Below are 8,953 nucleotides of genomic sequence, written 5' to 3'. Positions count from 1 at the left end.
TATGGGATGCTTACTGCACAGTAGCTCACTACAACTGCACAGTAGCTTGTTATTACTGTGTAGTAGTGTTGCAAGGCACAAATCATGATGTGACGCTGCTGCACAGTAGTAACGAGCTACTGCACAGTGGTAATGATCTATTGCACAGTCAGCATCAACAGGAAGCCATGTGGGGATGCTACTATGCAGTAGCTCTGGTTACTGCACAGTCATTTAGTACTTGGGTATGCAAGTAGTAAATGACTGCACAATAAGAACTGCACAGTTAGTGTCTTGTGTAAACACAGCCTTTAAGTGGAAAGTACTGCAGAACCATATCTGATGCAACAGGCCTGTTAGTTCCCCCTTAAGGAATTGGTCCCTCTCAGTGTCTGAGACAGAGGAGAAGGGTTTGCAGTGTAAAGAGGCTTCTGGGACAGCCCATCCCCAAGAGTGGGATGAAAAGTAGATCAATGATTCTAAGCCCATTGTACCAGGTGAAAGTACTACAGGAGCTAATGGGAGATAAACCAACTACACACAGCTAGTTGTGAGTGGACTGTTAAGAGTGAGTCTGAATACAGTGATCGCTATTAAAAATTCAGGGGTCTTCTAGCACTTAGATTAGATAAATAAATTTGAGGCTATGAGGGGCCATTATACTCACCTAGTCTGACCTACTGAACAAAACAGATTAGTGGATCTCTTCCAGTAATAGGAAATAACTGGAATAATTATGTGCAATTTGTCCTGTCCCTCTCTCCAGATTTTTATATGGTCCTCATTTTAGCATCTTCTCTTCTACTGGCAACATTTCTCATATACTGACAAAGAGATTTTAGCAGTACATGTGGGGCGTCCTGTTTAAACATTGTTGATCATAACACCCTGTCACCAATATTGCAGGGATGGGGTGGAGATGGGATGGATAGGATAGGGTGACTGGAGCCATCTGAGTCAGGGGTCTCTGTGGCCAATTGCACTGGCCAGGAAGTGCGAGCGGTGCTCGTAGAAGTGGCCGCAGCACTCCCAGAAGTGCCAACAGTGCTTCTCCTGGAGTCCCCACTCCCTGGCCGGTACTTGCAGGGGGGGCACTGGTGCTCCCACCTGCACCCCTGCCCATTGCCTAAGTGGGGAGCGCTGCCTGTCAGGGGGTGCACATACATCCCTGTACACCTGCTATGTGTCACCACTGGGATGAAGACTGAGAGGAGCATTCTAGATGAGGGTTTTAAAGAAGGGCCCCTGGGAGATGGTATGAGAAACCTGTTGGCCAGTGCATGACTGGGATCATAGGATGAGGGCTGGGGCAAGAGACCTACCTGGAGAAAAGCTTAGAAACCATGATAAGACTAGTAGAAAAGGTGCAAGATGAAATGCCTCTGTATTAATGCAAGGAGCCCGAGAGGAAAAAAAACAGGATGAACAGAGTCCTAGTTTGTAAAGAAAATAATGACTTAATTGGAATTGCAAAAAACTTGATGGGATAGCTCTCACTATTAGAATATCAACACTGATGGGCATAGTTTTTTTCAGAAACATGCAGGGGGCTGTTGCAGGATTTGCTATCTAAAGGCAGAGGTGGTGCCGCCTGGTGGTTGCTCTAATCCCATTTCTTCTTTTCTCTGGTTGATTCAGGTACTTTCCTGTCATGTCTTTGTTACCCAATCACCACCCCTATGTTCAGGCCTCTCATTCTGTCCCAGTCTTTGAGGGTCCTCCATGAAGTACAGCACCTTGCTTCCAGGCAACCTCATTGTCTCCTTCTGCCCCTTCAGCCACAACCTAAGCCTCCAGTTCCAAATGCAACGAGCAAAGCCTAGGCACAACTAATTACAGCTGGGGTGAGTCTCACCAAGCCTTCCCTAGACTTCCACTCAGTCCCACTGTCTTCTACCTGCTGTGGCCCTCCCGGGCCTAATCACCATTCCCTTAGTACCTGGTACTGCTTCTTAGCTTTGTATAAGAAGTTCCTTTGGCTTATACAGCCTGGGCCAGGCTCCAGATCCTAGCACTACTTCCCTCACCCCCCAGCAGGGAGGTCCTGCCTCTACCTCTGTGAAGATCAGCTTGACCCCTCTGCCATTGGTGCAGAGCTTATGTCTTCACAGCCTGCCTCTTCCAATGTCTCAGAAACTTAAATGTGCAACTCTCACTTTCCCACTGTCTCAGTAACAGGACAGGGTTCCCTGTTACAGGGGCATTGCACTGTATGTCAAGAATGTATAGATTTGCTCTAATGTCCAAAAGGAAGAGTAGTAGATCTATTGAGTGTACCTAGGTGTTATGGTGTCAGTCAACAACAGGCTACCAAATCAGGAAGGGGAGATAGATGAGCCATTGTTTTAGTATGTAACAAGAATACCTAAAATGTAAAATGCTGTCATCCCTTTACAGCTCAGCTGGTAAAGGAGGCTGTAGACTCAGTCTTTGTGGCAATACTTAGGTTGCTGGTTTGATTGTGGCATGAAGGAACAATTTTGGGGGTTGGACTAGACGACCCTTGTGGGTTCTTTGTCACCCAATGACTCTGTGAGAGGCAATGCTATGTCTGTTGCCCTACTAGGGTTGGTGTTAGAAGAAAAGTAAAAGATAGATGAGAAATGGTTTTCCCATTCCAGACGATTGTTCAAGATTCCAAACCTTTTTTGTCCCAAAGCTTGAGCATAAGTTGATCTCAAAACATGTTAACCAACCAACTATAGTAAACAGGAATTTCTAATTAGATTAATCAAAAATTTTTATTTGATAATTTCCACTTCAGTTTTGACCCTTTCATTTTAACCTAGGGTTAGTTAACTAAAATTTCAAAATAATTAAAACAAGAAATGAAATTTTTGTTTTGAAAATGTTCAAATGTGCCATTTTAATAACTTCTAAATGTTAAAAAAGCCGCCCCAAACCAAAACTGGATTAGGAGGTTTGTAAAAACCACCTATATCATGCAAACATTTTCACTCTTGGTAAACTGACATTTTCTGAAGAAAGAGAGAGCATTTTATCAGAAAATCCCTGATTTGCACATATAGCTTTATATATGAATACACTGTTGTACAAAGGAAACAGGAAGATAATATACATTATTTTTTAAATCATGAGTTCATTCTTTCCTTTTAGAATCTCAGGTCATTAAAAATACACTTATTTTTCAGCCATTCTTTTCCCAGAACCGCATTATAGATCTGAACCTGTAAAACAGGGAACATTTCAAGACTCTAGGATTGTAAATAGATTTTTTTTTTCAATTATGCTTCTGCAGTATTAATACAGAGGATGAGAGTGACTGGTGAAGTGTGATTCAGTCTTTTAGCTCCTGTGGTCCATGGAAACACTGAATGCTAATTTTTACTCAGAATAATCCTGGATGTAATAATCTCATTGTCAAACCAAGGTGTGTTGTTGCAGTTTGTAAAACTACACAGAGAAATATGAATGTGCAGCACTGGAATAGAGTTCCAAACCACTGGATTTCTTCTGCGCTGAATGATTAGTTTCAGTGGTCAACCAAGAGGAGATGCATGAAGTTTGATTCCTTCTCTTTCACAAGCAAGCATGCTATGCCATATAGTCCCTATGGGTATTCCAAAGCATCTATCCTTGGTTGCACTCCCAATTACAAGGAAGTACAGACAATGGTTTCTATAGGTTAATTGAATGGGTATTTTGCCCAGGTCTGTCTATACCAAGCACTGGCTCCCATTAAATGTCGAACATCGGTAGTGGGCTTCCTACCCTGGCAACAGGCTGCTATACAAACATGTAATAAACTCGCTGTAAAATTGGCAAATGCAGGATAATGTTTTTTGTCTAAGTTGTCTGTGAATCAGACATGCACACTTGAAACATACACACACCTGTGTCTGATACTTATAGGATGGAAGACCAGAACAAGCTATACTTACCACAAGTATACTTGCCATAACATCATTTAACTAAGTCCTATTGCTATCAACCTAAGAGCCAGGTCCTATCATAAGATTAAACATGAATCCTTCTCCTCCATTACTTGGTGAATTCTTTTACTAGAGAACAGGAGATAGAGGACAAGCTGTTGACAGCAAACTGTGCTTCCTCAGTGGCATAAGGGATAAGATGTATTGTAGGCAGTTCAAGGAGGATGCTAGATATGGAGACATGGTGGAAACAAGGAGGAAATGGGTAGGTAACAGAATTTGGATGATATGCAAAAGAGAGAGATGTTCAATGGGAGAAATACTACAGGTGATGTATGAGCCAGATGTGTGGAATCGAGACATTAAAGGAGAAACAGGCACGTAGTACACACATAAAATATGAACCAGATGGGTGAAGCATTAAGGAAATATTCAACATAAAATAGTAGGATTATGAACCAGAACTAGCACATAAACCAGAGCTGATCTACAAAGAGAAGAATAGCAAGATGTGCAAGGTGCAGATGAGACCTGAACCAAAGACCAGATGATTGTGTAGCAAATGTGGAACACATTAATGACATAACCTATCCTTCAGAGAGACAATGCCTGGACACAATCGACTGTATGCAAAACAGGTATAGTATGGTAAGAGTGGAAAGCTAGTGCTTGGTTTGGAGATGCTGTGAAAGTAGCATGAGATGAACACCTTAGATACCCAAAGAGGGGTTCGTGAAGCTGGGTGATGATGGGTGTAATATATCATCAATGCTTCAAGAAGGAAGATGACTGAAAGAGCAGATCCATCAAGAAGGAAAATGACTGATGGAGCAAATGAGCCATGTATGAAGCAGAGAAAGGATGAGTGCAACAGGCAGATGATGCAAAACCCACCCAGATCGTGTATGGAGCAGCTGTATTATTTATTTGGTTTATGGATAGGCCCAGACTTAATGTGTTTGGATACAATCACTGGAAGGCTGTTGTTTGAACCAGGTTGATTAGAATAAGTAGGCTGCGTAGATCTTAGTTTTCAGCTACTGGGAGTTATCTTCAAAGCCATAGGGCATAGATAGCACAAATGTGCAGGAGGAAGTATGGCATTGAAATCTGATGTCTGAAGCAGAGAGGTGATTCAAAATACAAGGCAGAGGGAAACTCAGTTTTAGCTATCCAATCAGTGATCTAAATTGACAGCACGCATTTGTCTGCCATGCAGAAGGAGATCTTTTTGATTCAAGTGAGCTGAAAGCCACTTGCTGCCTTGCAGACGGCACATAGAAAGTACAAGGCACACAGACGCTTCTTAATTTTGCATGGTTGTTTTCAACAAATGGCTTAAGACGAATGGGTCAGGTCTTCAACTGGCTGAAATAGTGGAGTTGCTCTGATTTACACAGAATTAAGATCTACTCCATCGTAACACCAGCTTTTGTCTCTTGCACTTTGTTTCCCTCCCCCGCCACATTCTACCTCCAAGTAAGGTACTAGTTTGACAAACTAGAGAAGACGGAGGGAGGGCAGGCACTATACAGTTTAGTCTTGTGCACAGCTTTTCTAGTGCACTCCTTTCTTAAAGAACAGCTTGAGATGCAATGTCAGCAGTAAAGAGCGGATATAACAGTCAGACAGATAGTGAAACAAGACTAGGAAATGCATTCCCTTATACCTTGCCAAGCAGGTTACACTGTTAACATAAAAAGGACAAGAAAGCTCTATGTTCCTTTCCATTATATCCAAGCTCCTCTTTCCAGCTGATTAGATATAGTATTTTTTGGAGAAATGCCAGCTGTTAGAATGCATAGTGAAAACGATCTTGCTAAATCAGCAAAAAATACTTAATGAGGTTGAAAATGCAACGTAAAAATGCGTTCATTGCATTAGTGCTTTCAGTGGCTGAGAGGAGGAATAAAACCCCAGCACTACATAGTCTCATACTTTGTGCATCATGGACTTCTCCCTTCCCCATTTGCATGGGTTTTCCCAACCCAGTTCATGCAGTAGTTATATTTCTTCTGCCTTTCCCTCCTGTGAATGAAATATGATAATAACGCAGAGGGCCACATGTGAATCCTTTGCACTTTGTAGCAATATCTCCCTCCCCTCCAGCAAATTAACAAGAGCCTTGTTTCAATATATTTTTGGAGGAGGGGAAATAAAAAAATGACAGCCAAAGAATGAAAGCTCGAAAGGAGATTCTTGCTTTTGTACATTACCTGGTGAGCACTGAGCGATGGTTACAGGCTGCAGCTTGTTGCTCCCAGCGCCGTGTGCTTAGAAACCTGCCTGTGCATCCTTAGTTTGGACTCTTCCCTCCCTACGAATGGAAGGGAGGAGGGGAAGGAATTGATCTGAGATGCACGCCAAAAATAAAAGCTGCCCCACGGCTCCTGACCTACCAGCTTTCTCTGCTCTTACAGGCTCGTAGCAAAGGAAGCTGGTAAAGCCATCATCCCCACTGGAGGGCATGCACTATGCTGCAGGGGATCCCTGCCAAGGGGAGATGGATGGGAGGGAGGGGATGGGGGAAGTAAAGCCTGATGGCATGAAAACAGTTGTGTTAGGCACTGTAAACCTCTACTGGCAAAGTGAAGCAACTGCAAGGGCTGCTCTAATAATACAGCAAATCTTGTACATATTTCTCTGTGCCTGTTCTTTTACCACCAGGTCCTACTATTCCCCTGATTCTCTTACCTTGGCTCTTGATGTGGCCCTAGCGGCTGGTAGAACCCAGAAGCCTATCACATGTCAGTGGTGTGCGTGTATGCATGCACCATGTTTTTGACATGTTATACATGCACTGTTGTGACCCCTGTTAACTTCAAAAGAGTTCTTGCAGGTAGAAATGAGAGTCCTAAGCCCAAAGGGTGCCAGCAGCTGCATTACCTTCATAAATCATAACTGCACCCAAGAGACAAAGCCACTGAAATCTTTAGAACGGCAATGGAGGGTCTCTCGGACTAGCCCAGGGATTAATGGCTATTGCGGTAAGAATAACCATTTAAACTATAAAAATGATGGGCCATTGGTGACTCTAGTTAAATACTGCGTGCCAAAGAGCACCGTGTTTCTATGATAACCATGCTTCCACGCTTGCATAAAAGCCTATAGCTCTTTCCTTGGATACTCCTCTTTAAATTTTGCTTGCCTGGTGGGGTTATAAATATAGAAACTTAAGCCTTCGTTTTTTTTCTCCAAACATGTCCCTCCCATTTTAGCATAATCTATGCAGTCCCTCCAGCTGTTCCTATACTTGGTATGCCCTTTTCCCCCCCACCCCTTCTCCTTCCTCCCCCGCCTTGCTCCTTCTCCTCCTGACATTGCAGGCCTAATGGCCAATCAGCGTCTCCAGAAGATCAAATGTCACTATAACATGAGGGCTTAATCACCTTGAGAAGTCTGCAGATCCTGCAGCCTGTCCCATTCACCAGGGGGCTCGGCACTTCTCTTGGCTGCCTCCTCTCAGGTAAGAAGGATGTCAGGCAAGCGCTATTTCTGTGAATGAATGGAAAAGGGCAGCAGATTTGGGGGCTCAGTCTAAATGGTGGGGTCCAGGGCATGGAATGACCCTAGCACATGGATCAGATTGAACTTTATGACCCTTGCACTCAGGTGAAGGCCCCATGGAGGGAAACAATTGTATTATTTCTCCATCCTACTCGGAGGTGGATTTGTTGACATTGTTCCAGGCCTGGGAATGTCCATGAAGCTCTGGACGGTCTGGGATATAATGGGGATTCATCTGGACCATGGAAAAGTCCCCACCAAAGTCAAGGCCTTGTGAATGAGAACTGTATGACGTGACATCTTCCATGACCTTGAGGTTCCCAGGAATGATAAATTATACAGTACAAAATGTGACCAAATCCCTCTGTAAAGCCTGAATGAATGTTTAAAGCACTGCCACCAGTTTTGTACCCTGCCCAAAGAGGTGGCAAACAGTTTAGACTGTGGGGAAAGGAGTAAATTGGGAAGAAATCCTGTGTCTTGGTCATTCCAAGAGGGAAATCGAAGGGCAAGAGGAGGAGCTGGAGAAAGGATGAGTAGGCTAGTGGCTTAGATAAGCTAAGTATTAGGTCTTAGAAGAGAACTGGGAAGGGATGGAAGGAAAAATGATGTGAGCGAATCAAGAAGACCCCTCCCTTCTTAAAAACAAAGAGAGAGAGAGAAAGAGTGTGTGTGTGTGCGTGTGTGTGCGCGCGCGTGCATGCGTGTAAGAGAGAGAGAAAAGTAAGATTCTTCTGGTATGCCAAGATGTTGTGAGCTCATGAAATATAGCTGGTATCTCTTTGAGATCTGACTGCTGGGTGTGTATTGCTATGTGTTGCTAAGGATGCTTTGAAGTCAAGATAGTCCAGAAATAGACTGTTGGGGGCAAGGGAAGGGTGGTGCAGAAAAAAAAGTTTTCTTTTGTGTGCTCTCTGCTTTCTGTGCTCGCCCATAAGAGAATTCCAGCAAAGATGCTCAGACCTGGCCGGGGCTAAGTTATTCAGGTAGTCACTTAAAGGGTTCCATGGCTATTTGGGTAAGTTCAAAAGAAACCTTAAAGCCATTTTAGATGCTGCAGAGGGTGAGCTAAGTTTCCAGTGTCCAAGCATAGTGGCCATCTAACTGCCGGTAGCAGATCCCGTCTTGCGGATGGTAGCACACAAAGAAAGCAAGTGAAATATCTGGTGATAAAGAAAATCTGTAAAAAAAACAAAATGAAACCAAAAAACCCGTGAGCTCAGGCATACCCTAAGATGCGTTTTCTCACTGTTTTTGCTCGATGAGCGAAGCTGCTTGATGACCATGAATTCCTCCAGACTCCCCCACGCCTCCTCCCTCCTTCTGAAGGCCATGTGGACTGTTATTACACAGATGGCTCTTTGGTGTGTGTTTCTCCTTAAGCAGCAGGACTTTAATTACCTCTGAAAGCTGGAGGGAGGGAGGGTGTCAGAGGGCAGGGCACTGAGCACATACTCCATGCACTGGGCTGTAATTGAGGCCAATGGCAAGGCAGTCACAGCTGAACACAGCTGCATCATGCCCAGCTCTTGGGGTCAGAAGAGGATAAGCTTTGGTGGTACATGGCACTTTTT

The 8,953-nt window shown here is 43.8% G+C and overlaps 2 protein-coding genes across 2 annotated transcripts in view; one reads left to right on the top strand and one right to left on the bottom strand.

Moving 5' to 3' along the window:
* Nucleotides 1-6,285, bottom strand: part of LOC109299402 (proline-rich protein 33-like) — a 35,066-nt gene extending 28,781 nt beyond the window's left edge. The window contains exon 1 of the mRNA XM_019519984.1: nucleotides 6,089-6,285. The gene's annotated coding sequence lies outside the window, so the exon portion shown is untranslated. The remainder of the gene's footprint in view (nucleotides 1-6,088) is intronic.
* A 1,738-nt stretch (nucleotides 6,286-8,023) lies between these two features.
* TNNT3 (troponin T3, fast skeletal type) overlaps nucleotides 8,024-8,953 on the top strand; it is a 45,511-nt gene continuing 44,581 nt past the window's right edge. The window contains exon 1 of the mRNA XM_019519736.1: nucleotides 8,024-8,043. The gene's annotated coding sequence lies outside the window, so the exon portion shown is untranslated. The remainder of the gene's footprint in view (nucleotides 8,044-8,953) is intronic.

The sequence above is a fragment of the Gavialis gangeticus genome, unplaced genomic scaffold (genome assembly GCF_001723915.1).
Source record: "Gavialis gangeticus isolate Ggan-Ray unplaced genomic scaffold, GavGan_comp1, whole genome shotgun sequence".
Taxonomy (NCBI): domain Eukaryota; kingdom Metazoa; phylum Chordata; order Crocodylia; family Gavialidae; genus Gavialis; species Gavialis gangeticus.
Note: the sequence above shows the minus strand (reverse complement) of the source record. Positions and strands in the feature narration are given on the sequence as shown.